This window comes from Bos mutus, chromosome 28 (assembly GCF_027580195.1).
Source record: "Bos mutus isolate GX-2022 chromosome 28, NWIPB_WYAK_1.1, whole genome shotgun sequence".
Taxonomy (NCBI): domain Eukaryota; kingdom Metazoa; phylum Chordata; class Mammalia; order Artiodactyla; family Bovidae; genus Bos; species Bos mutus.
Genome location: NC_091644.1, coordinates 4,564,794 through 4,584,826, shown reverse-complemented (window position 1 = coordinate 4,584,826; position 20,033 = coordinate 4,564,794).

The following is a 20,033-nucleotide window of genomic DNA, read 5'->3' as shown; positions in this document are numbered from 1 at the left end:
TCAATTCCTGGAGCTTACTCACACTCATGTCCATTGAGTCGGGCATGCCATCTTATCCTCTGTCAGTTTCATGTCGTCTCATCCTCTGGGGTTTCAGCTTCAGGGTCAGTCCTTCCAGTGAATATTCAGGACTGATCACCTTTAGGATGGACTGGTTGGATCTCCTTGCAGTCCAAGGGATTCTCAAGAGTCTTCTCCAATACCACACTTCAAAAGCATCAATTCTTCAGTGCTCAGCTTTCTTTATAGTCCAACTCTCACATCCACACATGACTACTGGAAAAACCATAGCCTTGGCTAGATGGACCTTTGTTGGCAAAGTAATGTCTCTGCTTTTTAATATGCTGTCTAAGCTGGTCATAAATTTCCTTCCAAGGAGCAAGTGTCTTTTAATTTCATGGTTGCAGTCACCATCTGCAGTGATTTTGGAGCCCAAGAAAATAAAGTCTGTCACTGTTTCCATTGTTTCCCTATCTATTTGCCATGATGTGATGGGTCTGGATGCCATATCTTAGCTTTCTGAATGTTGAATTTTAAGCCAACTTTTTCACTCTCCTCTTTCACTTTCATCAAGATGCTCTTTACACTATGGGGAAAAAAAAATTGGGACATCTCTGAGTCAAAGAATTACATTGTCTATTAGATGTTAGAGATTTTAATGTGCTTTGAAATCTCTGAGTAGTAATGTAAAATATATACAGATTTTCATATTAAGTTTATCATGGGTTTCTTTGATCTGGGACCTTTTTGAGAGAACAATATTCCTTGCAATAGACTTAGGGAGGTTCTATTTTGTACTTCCATGGTCTTGGAGAAGACTCTTGAAAGTCCCTTGGACTGCAAGGAGATCCAACCAGTCCATCCTAAAGGAAATCAGTCCTGGGTGTTCATTGGAAGGACTGATGTTGAAGTTGAAACTCCAATACTTTGGCCACCTGATGCGAAGAGCTGACTCATTTGAAAAGACCCTGATGCTGGGAAAGATTGAAGGTAGGAGGAGAAGGGGATGACAGAGGATGAGATGGTTGGATGGCATCACTGACTCGATGGACATGAGTTTGTGTAAACTCCGAGAGTTGGTGATGGGCAGGGAGGCCTGGCGTGCTGTGGTCCTTGGGGTCACAAAGAGTTAGACACAACTGAGCAACTGAACTGAACTGATGGATGTATTGGGAGTGTGAATCCGCCAGCCTCAGAGAAGGAGACATAAAAAGGCCACTGAATTTATCTACATGTACTGGGAAATGTTAAATGTAGGATACATCACAAGTAAAACAAAAGGTACACATACATATAATAAAATATATGTACAGAATAGTATATATATATATATATACTATTAAAATACAAATCCTGCTGTGCCTTGAGTATTATAAAACAAAATTGTTTTAATGAGACTTAACCTATGTGATATGTTACACAGAGAATAACTACTATACAATTTAGAAGAAATAAATTGCCCTTTGTGACATGACATGACATGAACAATGTAAAAAGTGATTGCAAGACTAACTTTTTATTTTTAAATTGGTGAGACTTGTGATTCACATTTGCAGAAATCAAACTATATCTGGCTGAGCCAGAGGAATAATAAATTGAATCTAGCTTAACCTGGATGACACCAAAGAGGGATTGACAGTGAGCAGACAACTTCTACGTTCTTAGGATGTGGAAACCACTAGGACTGACTGAAGGTTGGTGATAATTCAGAACAGGAGAGCTACAGTGGCCAGCTTTTTCCAATGTAGAATATTATCAAACTCCATATAATTTCTTTATTTTCTTGAAATAATTTCAGAAGTAGAAAGTGTTGCAAAACTAGTTTCTGTATATGCTGTACATAGCTTCTCCTCATGTTAACATCTTATGTAAACACAGTTCAAATGATCAAAACTAAGATATTAATATCAGAAAAATATTAATGACTAGACTATATACTTTATTTACATCTCTTCAGTTTTTCCACTTTTTAAAAAATCCTAGGATCCAACCTTAAATGGTACATTGCCTTTAGTTGTCATGTGCCTTTAAGTCGTGATAAGTTATCAGTTATTCCTTGTCTCGGTGACCTTGACACTTCTGAAATAGTACTGGTCAGGTGTCTTATAAAATGTTCTCTGATCTATATATGTATATGTTCTCATGATGAGGCTGTGGTTATACATTTTTGGACAGAACAACTGAGAGGTGATGGCCCTTTTATACTGCATCATAATCAGGGGCATGTAATATCAATATGACAGGTAATGTTAACCTTGATCACTTGTTTAAAGATATGTCTGCCAGGTTTCTGTACTATAAAGTTATTATTTCCCTTTCCTTACTTCGTTAGATGTGACTCACTACATCCAACTCATGCATAAGAAGTGAGGAGTTATGGCTCACCACCTGGTAGAAATATAAAGGAATTTGTGGACAGTATTAAAACCATCAGAGTAGTTAATAAGTGTTTCAAGAGAGCTACTTTGAAGACATGCAAATGTCCTTGTTGTTGTTCAGCCACTAAGTTGTGTCCAACTCTTTGGGAGCCCATAGACTGCAACACTCCAGGCATCCCTTCCTCCACTGTCTCCGGGAGTTTGCCCAAGTTCCCGTCCATTGAGTCAATGATGCTGATGCTATCCATCCATCTATATCATCCTCTGCTGCCCAATTATTTTGCCTTCAACCTTTCCTAACATCAGGGTCTTCTCCAATGAGCCAGTTCTTGGCATCATGTGGTAAAAGTATTGAAACTTCAGCATCAGTCCTTCCAATGAGTATTCAGGGTTGATTTCCTTTCGGATTGACCGGTTTGAATCACCTTGCTGTTCAAGGGACTCTCAAGAGTCTTCTCCAGCACCACAGTTTGAAAGCATTAATGCTTCTGTGCTCAGCCTTCTTTATGGTTCAACTCTCATATCATGACTACTAGAAAGACCACAGCTTTGACTATACGGACATTTGTTGGCAAAGTGATATTTTTGCTTTTTAATATGCTGTCTAGGTTTGCCATAATTTTCCTTCCAAATGTCCTATTTCTTTTTAAATATTCTTTCCACTATATCTGGCATTTATCAGTGGATTTTGTTTGAGCAATTATTACTGTGGCATTCCAGAGGTGATTTTCCATTTCTGTTTTCTTCTAGGTTTATTATTTGGGATTCTCCTATAAGGACAAGTTGCCCTTTATACCTCATTTATTTACTTATTCAATTATGCATTTATATATTTATTATTTAGGTTAAAACCCAATACTGTTATTTCTCACCTTGTTGCTCAAGTAATTTCCACATTGCTCACCAGGAGCTTTTACAGATTGGTTTCTTTGACCTTCTGACATACCCTCATGCTTTTATGTTTCCTCTTTTTTTAAGCATTTCCTTCATTCTGGCAACAAGATATGCCAGGATTATCTTATACTAAACTTGTCTCATCCATAGAATGGTCCATTTATCTAAGAAGGACACAATGGTATTTGAAGATCAAGTTATTCTTATTTTTGTATCTATGTTTGCATGTGGATTAAACAATGTAAGTTTATACTGATATATTCGACTCCAATCCAACATCATAGGTTCATTCTAACATTACCTCTTTGTTTATCTGTTATACATCTTTCTGATGGTGAAAAACTTGGCTTTCAATATCTAAATACATATGATTTTGTCCAAACATAGAGTATGTGTAAAGTAGGTTCAGAATAACTAACCTATACTATGGTGAGAAACACATTTACCAATCAACATACAAGAGGCAGCTCTACACATGGACATCACCAGATAGTCAGTACTGAAATTAGATTGATTATATTCTTTGCAGCCAAAGATGGAGAAGCCCTATACAGACAGCAAAAACAAGAATTCGAGCTGACTGTGGCTAAGATCATGAGCTCCTTATTGCAAAATTCAGGCTCAAATTGAAGAAAGTAGGGAAAAACAATAGGCAATTCACATATGACCTAAGTCAAATCCTGTATGATTATACAGGGGAGGTGAGGAATACATTCAAGGGGCTAGATCTGATAGACAGAGTGCCTGAAGTACTACAGATAAGAGGTTCATAACATTGTATAGGGGGTGGTAACCAAAACCATCCCCAAGAAAAAGAACTGCAAGAAGGCAAAGTTGTTGTCTGAGAAGGCCTTACAAATAGCTGAGAAAAGAAGAGAATTGAAAGGCAAAAGAGAAAGGGAAAGATATATCCAACTGAATGCAGAGTTCCAAAGGATTGCAAGGAGAGATAAGAAAGCCTGCTTAAGTGCACATTGTAAAGAAATAGAGGAAAACAATGGCATGGAAAAGACTAAAGATCTCTTCAATAAAACTGGAGATACCAAGGAACGTTTCATGCGAAGATGGGCACAATAAAGGGCAGAAATGCCAACAGAAGCAGAAGAGATTAAGAGGTAGCAAGAATACACAGAAGAACTGTACAAAAAAGGTATTAATGACTGAGATAACCACAATGGTGTGGTCACTCACCTAGAGCCAGACATCCTGGAATGTGAAGTCAAGTGGGCCTTAGGAAGCAGTACTATAAACAAAGCTAGTGGAGGTGATGAAATTCCAGCTGAGCTGTTTCAAATCCTAAAAGATGATGCTGTGAAAGCGCTTCACTTAATATGCCAATAAATTTGGAAAACTCAGCAGTGGCCACAGGACTGGAAAAGGTCAGTTTTCCTTCCAATCCCAAAGAAAAGCAATGCCAAAGAATGCTCAAATTGCCATACAACTGTAGTCATTTCACAGGCTAGTAAAATTATGATAAAGATCCTTCAAGCCAGGCTTCAGCAGTACATGAACTGAGAACTTCCAGATGTTCAAGCTGGATTTAGAAAGGGCCTAGGAACCAGCGATCAAGTTGCCACATCCGCTGGATCATAGAAAAAGCAAGGGAATTCTAATAAACATCTACTTCTGCTTCAGTGACTATGCTAAAACCTTTGTGTGGATCGCAAAAATCTGGAAAATTATTGAAGAGATGGGAGTACCAGATTACCTCACCTTCCTCCTGATCAACCTGTATGCAGAACAAGAAGCAACAGTTAGAACTGGACATGGAACAATAGACTGGTTCAAAATTGGGAGAGGAGTATGACAAGGCTGTATTTTATCACCCTGCTTTTTACATCATGCGAAATGCCAGGCTGGATGACTCACAAGCTGGAATCAAGATGGTTAGGAGAAATATAAAAAACCTCAGATATGCAGATGATACCACTTTAATGGCAGGAAGTGAAGAGGACATAAAGAGCCTCTTGATGAAGGTGAAAGAGGAAAGTGAAAAGCTGGCTTAAAACTCAACATTTAAGAAATGAAGATTAAGGCATCCAGTCCCATCACTTCATGGCAAATAGAAGAATAAAAAGTGGAAACAGTGATGGATTTCATTTTTTTAGGTTCCAAAATCACTGCGGATGGTGACTGAAGCCATGAAATTAAAAGATGCTTGCTCCTTGGAAGGAAAGCTATGACAAACCTAGATAGCATATTAAAAAGCAGAGACATCACATTGCTGGCAAGGTATGTCTAGTCAAAGCTATGGTTTTCCCAGTAGTCATGTATGGATGTGACCATTGGACCATAAAGAAGGCTGGGTGCTGAAGAATTGATGCTTTTGATCTGTGGTGCTGGAGAAGACTCTTGAGAGCTCCTTGGACTACAAGGAGATCAAACTAGTCAATCCAATGGGACATCAACCCCGAATATTCACTGAAAGAGGAGCCTGGAGGGCTAAGGTCTTCCAGGGCCACAAAAGTCAGATATGACTGAAGCACAGTAGTGACTGAAGCATGCATAGTGTTTACGATACAAAATCAGGTGGAAATCACTGTTTGACTAAGATAATTACGTAAGTTCCTTTCCCCCCATATGTTAGTTAGTGTGGTTATATTTTACATGTGTAACACTGTTAGATTCACTTGTCAGTTTAGATTACATTTTGAATTCCTGAGACCTACTGATTTTCTGCCTGGTGGTTTAGTTGCCAAGTCGTGTCCTACTCTTTGTGATCCCATGGAGTATAGCCTGACAGGCTCCTCTGTCCATGGGATTATTCCAGGCAAGAATACTGGAGTGGGTTGCCATTTCCTCCTCCAGGGAATCTTCCCTACCTAGGGTTCCAACGCCGGTCTCCTGCGTTGCAGGCCTCTTCTTTACTTATGGAGCCACCAGAGAAGCCCTGATTTTCTGCCTACTTGTACTATCAACTAAGAGAGAAGTTTTGAAACTTTTCATCATTTTAATCATGGCTCTTATCTCTCATTTTAGTTTTACCAATTTTTCTTCATGCATTATGAAGCTCTTGTTAAATACATTACTTTTGGATTAATGTATCTTTATAGAGAGTCAAAATGTTTTCTCATTAATGAATGTCCATCTTTGTCCTTGAAAATATTCTTTGTTTTGAAATTTACTTTCTGTGAAATTAGTATAGCTCCTTCAGTTTATTAAGGTTAGTGTTTACATGATGATTTTTTCCATCATTTTACTCTTAATGTCTATTTTTTAATTTAATGTGATTTCTTAGAGATTGCAATAGGCAAGTCTTGCTTTGTGTTCAATTTGACAGTCTCAATCTTTAATGTAATTTATTATCATTTACTTTCAATGTGATTGTAAACGGTATTGGATTTATGTTTGTTTATTTTTGGCTGCTGTGGTTCTTCATTGCTGTGTGAAGGCTTTCTCTAGTTGCAGGGAGGAAGGGCTCCTCTCTAGCTGGGGTGCACAGGCTTCTCATTGCAATGGCTTCTCTTGTTTGGGGCACAGGCTCCAGGGCAGTAGCTGTGGCACATGGACATCGTTGCTGTGCACAGATCTAGTTGCCTCACAGAATCTGGGATGTTTCTGGACCAGAGATCAAACCTGTATCCCCCTGCATTGGCAGGCAGATTCTTAACCACTGGCCCACCAGGGAAGCCTAATATTGGATTTATATCTACCACCTTGTTTCCTGTTTTCTATTTCTTCCGGATTTTTATTTTTCTTCTTTTCTAACTTCTGTTCAGTTATTTGAAAATTTTATTTCCTCTGTTGATTTATTATTTATACCACTTAAAATATTTTAGTGGTGGCCTAAGAGTTTACAATATGCATTTTTAAGTAATCTGAGTCTACCATCAAATGACAGCACACTGCTTCACACCAAGTGTAAGGATCATAGAGTACATCAGAGTATATTCCCAGTCCTTCACCCTTTGTGAAAATGTCTTCATGTATTTTACTTTTAAACTTGTTATAAGTACACAATAATTTATATTAAATATACCTTAGGACATGAATTATCTTTTACAGAAATTAAACATAAGTACGAATTATGAAAGAATCTGTCTGCAATGTGGTAGACAGCAGATTGATCCCTGGGTCAGGGAAGATCCCCTGGAGAACCAAATGGCTACCCACTCCAGTATTCTTGCCTGGGAAATTTCATGGACTGAGGAGCCTGACAGGCTACAGTCCACGGAGTTGCAAAGAGTCAGACATGACTGAGCGACTAACACTTTCACTTCACTTACTCTTGAAAAAATTATGAGTCTTATTTCACGATGATATATTCTATTTCTAGTAATCCTTTTTCTAGATGCAAATTTGCAAATAATATCATATTTTCTTTGCCTCAAGGATTTCCATTGATATTTCTTGTTGAGTAGATCTGTTAGCAATGTATTATCAGAGTTTGTTTGTGAAAGAATGTATTTATTTCTTGTTCCTTTTAAAACAGCAACAACTTTTAGGGCTCAGCTTAGTTACCATGCAGCAAAACTGACCCATTCTTGGAGTATATTTCAATGTATACATTCACATAACCATTAACATGATAAGGAAAAACAACATCACCCCTAAACACTCCTTCATCCCTTTGTGGTAATTCCTTGGGTTTAGATTGTGAGCTATTTCCCAGAAATTATTTCTTAGTGTTTGCTTCCTTCTTGGCTTTGTATCTTCCTTTTACTCTGAGCTCTAAGAAGAGTTTGTCCCCTGCAGTTTCACAGTTAGGGCTCCACTGTCATTTCCATTCTGTACTCAGGCTGTTGGAAGGCAGAAAGTGGTGGTTTGGGGGGTGGTCCTGATGTCTTGACTAAACATCAATCCCAGGCAGGTGTCTGTCCCTTCCTAGTCATCTGATACCCTTTCAGCTGTGGTGCTGTGCCTAGCACTGATTCCTGCCCTTCATACAGAATTGCATTCTTTTTTGTTTTTCATTTTTCTGTCTGCTTTACCCAACTGTAATGGATGCCCATAAGTTTATATATGTAGAATTTTGTGATCTATTATTACTGCATTGAGGCTTTTAATCTCTGGAAGCAGTAGGGAAGATGAGAAAACTAGAACTTAAATAATTGAATTTTAAAAGCTCATTTTAGGTTTAACAGCTACTGGTCACAATGAAAGAAGGATTAATGAATGTAACACAGATCTGAGGAAAATATTCATGCTGAAGAATGTGGAGGTAAAAGCAAGGAAAATACAAAAAATAGAGTAAAAGGCATATGAAGTATGGTGAAGCAATATAACATATGTGTAATTTAACTCCCAAGAAGAGAAGAAAAAATGAAAATATGAAAGATTGATATTTTAACAGATAATGGCTTAGAATTTTTCATGAGATACATATTCAAGAAGCTCAATATTAAACAGGAGAAGCACTTTGAAAACCATATATAGACACATAATAATACAGCCATAATCCAAAGACAAAGAGAAATATCTTAAAAAACAGCCTTAAGCCAGGGGTAGATAGATATATTAATTAAAAGTAGCAACAATAAGGCTAATAGATGATTTCTTATCATAAATAATGAAAAAGGGAAGACAGCTGTATTGTATATTCAAAATGCTGAAAGAAAAAAAAAACTATCAAATTAGAATTCTATACCCAAAACAGACTTCAGATATGAAAGAAAAACAAAGATATGTTCAAACAAACACACAAACTAGAGACTTTATCAACAGTAAGTTCACAGTAAATCTAATTTTAAAGCAAATATGTTAGGGAGAAGGAAAAATTAATCCCATATAGAAGCTCAAGAGCATGAAGGAATACAAAGCAATGGAAAGGGTTAAAATATAGATAAAATTAAATGGATGCTAAGTCTATTAAAAGAATAATAATGTACTATGGGGATGAAGTAGCATCTGGTGGTGACAGTCAATCCCTGAAACTCCTTGGTTGGGGTTTCACCACTCTGATCTCTGTCTGTCATCACGTGATGTTGTCTCTGTGCCTCTGTGTCCTCACACGACATTTCCCTCCCCATTTGTCTGCTTTCTCTACTTATAAGAACAGTCATTTTTGGCTAGAACCTACCCTAATCCAGTATGACTTCATCTTAACTTGTATATGCAAAGACTATTTCCAAATAAGTTTATATTCACAGATTTCAGGGTTTGGAAATTTGACATAGCTTTCTGGGGAACTCAATTCAACCCATAATAGCTTCAAAATATGTAAAGCAAATATTGAGAAGCTAAAACAAACAAACAAAAAATCACAAAAAGATGAAGCCAAGATCACTGTGATGATATTAACATACCATTCATCACTGATAAGAATAAGAAGACAAAACATCAGCAAGAATTTTGATTAAAATAATGATTAAAACCAGGCATCCAACAGCAATAAAATATACATTTATTCTCAGGTATATGTGGACTACTAACTAGAACCAACCAATTTATGGGATAAATAAAAATTCCAAGTCATTGAAGTTTTCAAAACTGACTGTAAAAGAGTTTAGATGCTACCATTCAGTGGAATGCCTTTGGAAACAATGATTTGAACAATGCAGAGGAAAAGAGAATACAGATATAGATACCAACACACACACAAAAAGAGAATATAAAATAGAAACTGGAAATTGGAACAAAAACAAAACAAAAATATGAATGGAATGCTAATAAAATGTGATATATTTAAATCTGTGATCCCTCTCTGGATCTGATTCCAGGTAAATTTATAGCCTTAAACATGTAGAATATAGGCAAGTTCTTTATTTCAGAAGTTTAAAGAAAGTATCAAATTAACCCCCCAAAAAGATAGCAGGAAGGACACAATGAGGACTAGAACAAGCTTATTGAAATCAAAAAGAAATCTGTTTACAGAGAATAAACAAAGGCAGAAAGTTACTTGAAAAGACTAATGTAATTAATAAACTTCTGGGAGCAATGGTCAAGCAAAACGGATGATAAACTCCATTTTTAGAAATGAAAATCATTCCCAAAGGAACCATAGCCACTTTTAAAAGATAATAAGAGGATACCCAATAACTTTGACAGTTTTGGTGAAACAAGTTTCTAGAGAATACAAACCACATCTGAGACAAAGAGGCATGGATAACCTGCCTAGTTCTAGATCTGCGAAAGGAATGATAACTCCAGGGCACGCACTGCCCACCAAACCACAGTCCTGCCGCCAGAACACCTGCGGGCTGACAGGCTTTCATCCATGACCTCTGCCAAATATTTGTGAAGGAAAACACACAGGTTTTAATAAACTTGTCCAGATAATAGAATAAGAGGGAATCCTGCCCAGTTCATTTTATGAGATCAGCATAACTCGCTATCAACAGCTGACAAGGGGCTTGCAAGGAAGAGTAATCTCTTGAGGAACATAGGTGTCAAATTCCTAAACACGCATTATTCAATCAAATTCAGAGTTATAGAAAAGTAAATGAAAGAAGAATGGAACTGGAGGAATCAACCTACCTGACTTCAGGCTCTACTACAAAGCCACAGTTATCAAGACAGTATGGTACTGGCACAAAGACAGAAATATTGATCAATGGAATAAAATAGAAAGCCCAGAGATAAATCCACGCACATATGGACACCTTATCTTCGACAAAGGAGGCAAGAATATACAATGGATTAAAGACAATCTCTTTAACAAGTGGTGCTGGGAAATCTGGTCAACCACTTGTAAAAGAATGAAACTGGATCACTTTCTAACACCATACACAAAAATAAACTCAAAATGGATTAAAGATCTAAACGTAAGACCAGAAACTATAAAACTCCTAGAGGAGAACATAGGCAAAACACTCTCCGACATACATCACAGCAGGATCCTCTATGACCCACCTCCCAGAATATTGGAAATAAAAGCAAAAATAAACAAATGGGACCTAATTAACCTTAAAAGCTTCTGCACATCAAAGGAAACTATTAGCAAGGTGAAAAGACAGCCTTCAGAATGGGAGAAAATAATAGCAAATGAAGCAAACCGACAAACAACTAATCTCAAAAATATACAAGCAACTCCTACAGCTCAACTCCAGAAAAATAAATGACCCAATCAAAAAATGGGCCAAAGAACTAAATAGACATTTCTCCAAAAAGACATACAGATGGCTAACAAACACATGAAAAGATGCTCAACATCACTCATTATCAGAGAAATGCAAATCAAAACCACTATGAGGTACCATTTCACACCAGTCAGAATGGCTGCGATCCAAAAGTCTACAAATAATAAATGCTGGAGAGGGTGTGGAGGAAAGGGAACCCTCTTACACTGTTGGTGGAAATGCAAACTAGTACAGCCACTATGGAGAACAGTTTGGAGATTCCTTAAAAACTGGAAATAGAACTGCCTTATGATCCAACAACCCCACTGCTGGGCATACACACTGAGGAAACCAGAAGGAAAGAGACACGTGTACCCCAATGTTCATTGCAGCACTGTTTATAATAGCCAAGACATGGAAGCAACCTAGATGTCCATCAGCAGATGAATGGATAAGAAAGCTGTGGTACATATACACAATGGAGTATTACTCAGCCATTAAAAAGAATACATTTGAATCAGTTCTAATGAGGTGGATGAAACTGGAGCCTATTATACAGAGTGAAGTAAGCCAGAAGGAAAAACATAAATACAGTATACTAACGCACATATATGGAACTTAGAGAGATGGTAACAATAACCCGTGTACGAGACAGCAAAAGAGACACTGATGTATAGAACAGTCTTATGGACTCTGTGGGAGAGGGAGAGGGTGGGAAGATTTGGGAGAATGGCAATGAAACATGTAAAATATCATGTAGGAAACGAGTTGCCAGTCCAGGTTCGATGCATGATGCTGGATGCTTGGGGCTGGTGCACTGGGACGGCCCAGAGGGATGGTATGGGGAGGGAGGAGGGAGGAGGGTTCGGGATGGGGAACACATGTATACCTGTGGCGGATTCATTTTGATATTTGGCAAAACTAATACAATTATGTAAAGTTTAAAAATAAAATAAAATTGGAAGAATAAAAAAAAAAAAAAAAAAAGTAAATGTATTCTTTTAACTAGGTTGAACGTTTTTTTTTGTATTCCAGGAACTAAATTTTGATCAAACATTCAAAAATAATCTGTATAATTTACCACATTAATAAAATAAAGGTGTGCAATCACACAATCATATTTAAAAGGTCAGTTACGGTTTAGATAAGATTTAATTAATAAACTATAAAGCATGCAAACTCATTAGTACACACACACATACCATTCCACTCGTGAATTCTTTATTTCATGTGTGAATCATCAAAAGTCCTGGCAGAAATAAAATTTAGGTCTTAAAATTTGTTGGAATGCCTTTAGAAAAGATGGTTTCAAAGATGCGGTGGAAAAGAGAATCCACTTGCTAGAGCAAAGATGATGTTGGTGGGGGAATGGTTACTGAGCTAAACTTTGGAGTAAACTGTTACTTTTGATAGGATGCAAAATAAAATTTGAAGTGAAACTATGCCTGTTCCCTCCACCAGAACCCGGGGAAAGGATCAAAATTCCGCACGGAAGTGGCCGCAGGTGTGCCAGTTGCATACAGCCCTGAAATAGGCTCAGAGGCTTTCTGGTACAGGAGGCTTCCTGGTAGGGAAAACATCTCTCTGCACGAGGAGCAAACATGGCTTTGGGAAAGGGATGATTTCTCAAGTTCAGGGTGATGTGGTTACAGACAAATTATCTCCTGTACCATGAAAAGATTCCTGAGTCGGTGGATGGAGACCTGCACAGCCAGGAGCCAGAGGAATGAAAACTGGAGACTGTAGTCATCTGAGCGGACCGACAGCCCCACACCAAACGCGAGCCATGGCGTCTGAGCATAGGCAGCATGGGAAACAATGCCTGCACAAGTCGCTTCCCACACCACCCAAACATCTTGACATGCACAAAATTTTAGAAACCTAGACAGAGCCTCAAGAAATGCTGGTGGGTAGCCCTGAGTGGGCTCTTCTGTTTTCAACTCCTAGCTACTAATGGATCGTGTCTCATTAAAGTAAAATAAATAAATAAAATGTAAAAAGTAAGCTACACATTTCATACACCTCGGTTGGTAAACTGCTAAATGAGCATCCTAGGATGCAAGATCTAGTTGTAGAATTTTGGAGCCGCCGGGAATCACTGCAAAACTATAGTCCTCAGTCATAACTAGGAACAAGACCTAGGCCAAGGGCTAGCCAAGGTGAATAGGAGTGCAGCCTGGGCACAGGGAAGGGCTGCATCCTGGGCTTCGGGGACGTGGTCCAGGTGCTGGCAGCAGCATGTCTGTGGGCTGTGAGAACTAGCCTGCCTCCATTCATGGGAAAGAGGTAGAGGATTTATTTCATTTGACATCTCAAATGCTGTTTCAATTAGCCTATGAACAGGAGTGGGCCCGAGATCCCTGAGACCTGAGTTTGGCCCACAGAGTTCTTTGATCCCTCTACCAGGGCTCACTAGCCTTCAGAAATATCTGTCCATCAGCCCAGCACCTTCAAGGGGCCTCTCAGATCCTGGAAAGTTTCAACTTAGAAATATAACAAGTGGTTAAAAGTTGATCCCAGAAAATGAGATTTATGAGAAGAAATAAGTACTGGCCCAGATTCTCATCTACACTCTGCTCTCAAATCAGGCAATGCCAACTGACTTCTTCAAATCTAACCTGCAAGATGGAAGAGGGTCGCCACTGGTAGGGGGATAGCCTACTGGGACCTTCAAATGTAGTTTAGTTCCTCTTTTTATATCATTAATTACAAAACATGGAAGTCAGTATTTGTCATCCCCAAAATAGGAATGGCCCATATGTTGGGATTTAAACATAGAATAAAGTTTGCGTGTCTCTCTCCCCCTTCCCTCCAAATCCATCCCCTCTGGGCTGACATATTTTTTGGTTGCTCTGAACTTGAAAATAGAATGTTTGTGGCTCTGAGACTCTTCTTGTCTCCTTCTTTTATGGGAACAGTGTAACATACACTTCTATTTTGGACAGAGACCTTCTGTTTTGAAAATTTGGGGGAGAGAAAGGCCTGCGGCCCTTTGTCAATACAGCATATGTCAGCATGAAGCAGAATTAATTTTATGAAAAAGAGAACGTGTTTGTCTTTAACCTTTTAAGGTGTTGTAGTCAGGGACAGAGAGTGGTGCTGCAGATCTCAAAGAAGTTGGTTCTGTGGATGAGTAAGGAAACTGTGTAGGGAGAACCCAGGTGGAGAATTCTTTACAGGGGGTCTGGGTATGAAGTGCAATTGACATAACTTCTAGTGGGTGCTCTGTGGCATGGTCACTAGCAAAGGCAGCCTATAAGTCATGGGCTCCCACAAACATGCCAAATGGAACACCACAGACTCAGAGATGGCAGAGGGCTTGTGCCACCTCCATAAGGCCTATGCATGCTCTAACTCTATGCATGTATGGCTTTTTTGCAACCCCATGGGCTGTAGCTCACCAGGGTTCTCTGTCCATGGGATTTACCAGGCTAGAATAATGGAGTGGGCTGCCATTTCCTTCTCCCGGGGATCTTATTGAACAAGAATTTGAACCCATGACTCCTATAGGCTTGTATTATGTACAAATAACTTCTCATGAAATTATAAGAATGGATTATGCTTTAAATCTGAGTTCTGGTTTCTTTGACTGTCTTTGGGCAGAGGCTGCAGTGAAGAATTCAGGGGCTTTGGAACCAGACTGGGGATTTGGGGTACACCACCCATCTTATGGGGCTTCCCATAGAGCTCAGTTGGTAAAGAATCTGCCTGCAGTGCAGGAGACCTGGGTTCTATCCCTTGGTTGGGAAGATCTCCTGGAGAAAGAAATGGCAACCCACTCCAGTATCCTTGCCTGGAAAATCCCATGGACAGAGGGGCCTGGTTGGCTGCAGTCCATGGGGTCGCAAAGAGTTGGGCATGACTGAGCAACTAAGACTTCAGCTTGAACTTCAACCCATCTTATGATTATACAGTGGACGTGACAAATAGATTGACGGGTTTAGATCTGAAAGACAGAGTGGCTGAAGAACTATGGATGGAGGCTCATGACATCATATAGCAGGCAATGCCCAAAACTCCATACCAGTTGTGCTCATTTCACATGCTAGCAAGGTCATGCTCAAGCTAGACTTCAACAGTACGTGAACTGAGAGGTCCCAGATGTACAAGCTGGATTAAAAATGGAAGAGGGACCAGAGATCAAATGGTCAACACCTCCTGGATCATGGAAAAAGCAAGGGAGTTCCAGAAAAACATCTGCTGTTGCTTAATTGACACACTAAAGCCTATGACTGTATGGATCACAACAAACTTGTGGAAATAAAGAGATGAGAATATCAGACAACCTTACTTGCCTTATGAGAAACTTTTATGCAAGTCACGAAGTAACTGTTAGAGCCAGACGTGGAGCAAGGAACTGATTTAAAATTGGAAAAGGAGTACATCAAGGCTTTATATTGTCATCTTGCTGATTTAACTTATATGCAGAGTTCATAATGCAAAATTCCAGACATGATGAATCACAAGCTGGAATGAAGATTGCCAGGAGAAATATGAACGACCTCAGATGTGCAGATTATATCACCCTAATGGCAGAAAGTGAAGAGGAGCTAAAGAGCCTCTTGATGAAGGTGAAAGAGGAGAGTGAAAAACCTGCCTTAAAACTGAGCATTCAAAAAACTAAGATCATGGCATCTGGTCCCATCACTTCATGACAAATAGATGGGGAAAAAGTAGAGACAGTGAGAGACTTCATTTTCTTGGGGTCCAAAATCACTACAGATGGTGACTTCAGCCATGAAATTAAAAGATGCTTGCTCCTTAGAAGAAAAGCTATGACAGACTTAGAGAGCATATTAAAAAGCAAAGACGTCACTCTGCCAACAAAGGTCCGTCTAGTCACAGCTATAGTTTTTCCAGTAGTCATGTACGGATATGAGAGTTGTACCATAAATAAGACTGAGAGATGAAGAATTAATGCCTTCAAACTGTGGTGCTGGAGAAGATTCTTGAGAGTCCTTTGGAGAGCAAGGAGATCAAACAACATGCTAAAGGAAATCAGACCTGAATATTCATTGGAAAGACGGATGCTGAAGCCGAAGCTCCAATACTTTGGCTATTTGATGTGGAGATTCGACTCATTGGAAAAGATCCTGATGCTGGCAAAGAGTGAAGGCAGGAGGTGAAGGGGACGACAGAGGATGAGATGGTTGGATGACATCATCGACTCAATGGACATGAGTTTGAGCAGGCTCTGGGAGGTGCTGAACGACAGAGAAGACTGGCGTGCTGTGGTCCATGGGGTCGCAAACAGCAGGACACAACTTAGTGACTAAACAACAACCCATCTTATATGAGCTTCATTTTCTCCTTCTGTCTAATGAGAAGGATAATCAGTAACAATAATTTGTTGGACAGATTAAACATAGAAACACACAGCATACACTTACAAAGCAGAAGGTACAGAATATATGGATTATATGTGGTCTACTTTTATTATGAAAATATGATAGACATCCTCTGGAAAAAAAAAAAAAAACTCTGACCAACCAGCTGTGATCATCATTCTTGACTGTCATTTTCTATCAAAGTAGGATACCAGTTCTCTTCTCCCCCACTGTTTTGTTTAATCAGCCAATCACAGATCAGAAAATATAGTCTCTTTATTTTTTCTTCTAGTAAATGTGGTTAGCACACTAAGTACAGTCTTCACAAGTTAGACTTAAGTGTAGGTTTCATTTGAGGACACATACATACACACATCTATAAAACTGGAAGCGTGTGTTTCTAGGCTTTAATCTAACTCCTCTCACTTTGGGGAATGAGGCACAGAGAGTTCAAATTCAGTTGGAGCACCTCAGAGTTGGAAATGACTCAAGAGAAGCAGTTATCTGATTGCAGATTGTGTTTCTTCCACAACTCCCCGATGAGTCAATTCCTTTTCTCTGTTTATTCATCTCCAGAACCTGCCTAGTCCAGAGTTAGAGCCCAGATTGGTCCAGCATTTTCCTTTTAGTATCAAATGGAAACCTGGCCTCCTAAAGCATTCACTCTGCTTCCACACCCGGGTTCCTTGGAGAACGAGGATGATCCTCCCACATGCTAGTACCTCAGTGATTTTGTGGCAGCTCCAAATCCTGCAGAGTCTTTCCTTTGCCAGAGCCTTTACTGTCACCTTCCCCACCCTGATGGATGCTCTGAACCAGCCCATTGTGTGGCACACAGAAATAGGAAGTGAGATTTGATGTCAGACCGAACCTGTGAGGTCAGCTTTCTGATTTGTGATGTTAAGAGGCATCATTTCATGATGTGGATGAACCTAGAGATTGTCATACAGAAAGGAGTAAGTCAGAAAGAGCAAAACAAATATCATATATTAAGGGATATATATGGAATCTAGAAAAATGGTACAGATGAACCTATTTGCAGGACAGGAATAGAGGCACAGGTATAGAGAATGGATTTGTAGACATACAAGGGGAAGGGGTGGAAGATGAAGTGAGAGAATAAATAGCATTGACATATATACATTGTGTGGAGAAGGAAATGGCAACCCACTCCAGTATTCTTGCCTGGAGAATTCCGTGGACAGAGGAGCCTGGCAGGATACAGTCCACAGGGTCACAAAGAGTCGGACACGACTGAGTGGCTGAGAACGTATACACTGCATGTGTGCCTGCTCAGTCACTCAGTCGTACCTGACTCTTTTTGACTCCATGGACTGTAGCCCGCCAGGCTCCTCTATCCATGAGATTTCCCAAGCAAGAATACTAGAATGAGTTGCCATTTCCTTCTCCAGGATCTTCCTGATCTAGGGATCGAACCTGCATCTCCTGCATCGGCAGGTATACACTGCTGCATGTAAAACAGACAGGTACTAAGAAGCTGGTGTATAATACAGGGAGCTCAGCTCAGTGCCCTGTGATGACCTAGAGGGGTGAGATGTGGGGAAGGGAGGTTCACGAGGGAGGGGATAGATGTATACACTGGGCTGATTCATGATGTTGTACAGCAGAAACTAACACAACATTATAAGGAATTATATTCCAATAAAAAAAGCAAAAAAAAAAAAGTCATCACATCATAGGCATATTGTGAGATGTAACAAATATGTCCATTTCTTTGCCTCTTTCCTTTTCTGGACCCATATGATTTAACCAGAGATGCATTGTTAGTTGAACTGTGGAGGAATAATTGGTAGGAGTTGGATCTTCTTCCTTGGTTAAGGATAAAGCCCAAAATTAAGAAAATGAGAAAGAAGATCTGTTATGTTGCATTCATTTTCCCCCAAAACTGTTGCATAATTACATTGCCTCAAAGCATATAATTAGAACTTATAATTCTTATCTCATTATAGTAGCTTTGAGCTTTAACAAATTTTAAATGTAAGCAATATTTGTATGGCTTATTATGTTTATAAAAGTAAGGAAAAAAATAAAAAGACAGTGAAGTTGCAATTTAAGTAACGATTGTTTTTATTGCTCTCCTTTTCCCCACCCCTGTCTACAAGATAAAGGCAAGATCACATAGTTGTAGCTGTTCTTCATCGCTTGGCTGTGTGTGGGTGTTTTTTCTCTGAAAGTCACAAAAAATAAGGCCTTGGCAAATCATTTAAAAAGTAATTTTTTAAACAAACTTCACTGAAGGTCTATTAAGCACCAAATACAATGATAATTGTATTGGATTTTTTCCCTTTCTTTTATAATACTAACATGTTTTCAATATCTGGAGACCAGAGGGGTTCCTGCAGCTTCTGGCAAGTTCCAAGTGTAAAGGGCAGGGAGACAGGGCACACATCTGCATCATCACAGCCCGAGTCCTGGGCATGGACAAAGGCAGCTGCCCTGGCTGCCATGTACAGTCCAGGGGCACACTGAGGTGCCCAGTGGGAGGAGAAGCAGGCTGAGGAAGGCATGGGATTGAGGTGGGGAGAAGACTGTGTACCCCTTTCCCAAGAATAGCAAGCAGGAGTATGGGAGCAGCAAATTCAGGAGGACGGAGCAGCAAACACTACTCTACGGAAGGCTGAAATTATATCTGCCTAAGACATGTGATCCCAGGCTAGGGGATTATGAGGCCACAGGGTTTAGAGGCAAAGAAGTTTCTGTTTCCTGGTGAAGGTAAGAGTCATAGGCCTCATCAGGAACTCTGACTTGATGCAAGATGTGCCGGGAGTTGTATCCCACCACAGGAAACAGGAAAAGTAGGGTTGAGTGAAGGCTTCCCAGGTGGCACTTGTGGTAAAGAACCTGCCTGTCAATGCAGGAGACATAAGAGATGTAGGTTCAATCCCTGGGTCGGGAAGATCCCCTGGAGGAGGGCATGGTAACCCACTCCAGTATTCTTGCCTGGAGAATCCCATGGACAGAGGAGCCGGCAGGCTACACAGTCCATAGGGTCGGAAAGAGTCAGAGGAGACTGAAGTGACTCAGCACAGCACAGCACAGCACTGAGCGAATGCACATCAAATCAGGAATGGGGCAGAAAACCCATAAACAGATGGAAGGCACCCAGAGGGGCTCATCTGGTGACCGCCCCTCACTGCAGCATGGCACCTGGAGGCTCCCCCTGTGCTTGGGTCCACTGTGGCCTCTTTCACTTTGGGAGATGGATTCTAGCTGCACAGCCAGGTAGGCTAGAATCTGCAGACTCTGGGACTTGCTGGTGAATTACCTGCTACAGCTGGCAGAGCCCTGAGCTGGCCGAGGTGGACAGATTGTCCCTGAGCCAGTTCTGATGCTGGGGACTGGCACACACGGAGAAGCTTCTGCATTAATGATAAGGGGTGGCCTCAGCACCCCACTCTGATCTTCCTGCTCTCCTC